The sequence below is a fragment of the Octopus bimaculoides genome, chromosome 27 (genome assembly GCF_001194135.2).
Source record: "Octopus bimaculoides isolate UCB-OBI-ISO-001 chromosome 27, ASM119413v2, whole genome shotgun sequence".
NCBI classification, from domain to species: Eukaryota; Metazoa; Mollusca; class Cephalopoda; order Octopoda; family Octopodidae; genus Octopus; species Octopus bimaculoides.
The window spans coordinates 7,809,918-7,810,493 of NC_069007.1; positions in this window are offsets into that span (position 1 = coordinate 7,809,918).

A 576-nucleotide genomic window follows, 5' to 3' on the forward strand; every position below is an offset into this window, starting at 1 on the left:
TTTTATTGTATTTTTAATTCCATTCCCATGCTTATCCAAAACTAGCCATCCCTACTTCAAGTCATACCAATTACATCCTTGCTACATAATATAATATCTACTAGTATTTACTTCATTAATTATAGTATGATTTTCAATTATAAATTATAAATTTTAAATTTTAGATTTTAAATTATTATTTTTATACTTATTTCTAGTTCGTATTACAACTTTTCTTTATTAATGCTCTTATTCTTATTCTTATTTTTATTTTTAAACTTGCTCAAAAATGTCGAGTTGATCTTTATGCGTGCAAGCTGGAATTTGCATCAGTAAAGATTTCAAGTTACAACACAAAGCGTGTGGAAAGTAGAAAGTCAGACATAAATCTAAAATCTATGCTAGCAAGGAAAGTGGACATTAAATAATGATGACAATGATGATGATGATGTAAATGGAGAAAATGAAGAAAATGAATGGGAACAGAAACGACAATCCTGACTTGAGAATGGTGGAGAAAAGCTGTTGATAATTTGTGCTCTGTAGGGAGCAAAGGGGTCGAGAAGAAGAGGAGGTTAAAAAAAAACACTTGTGAAA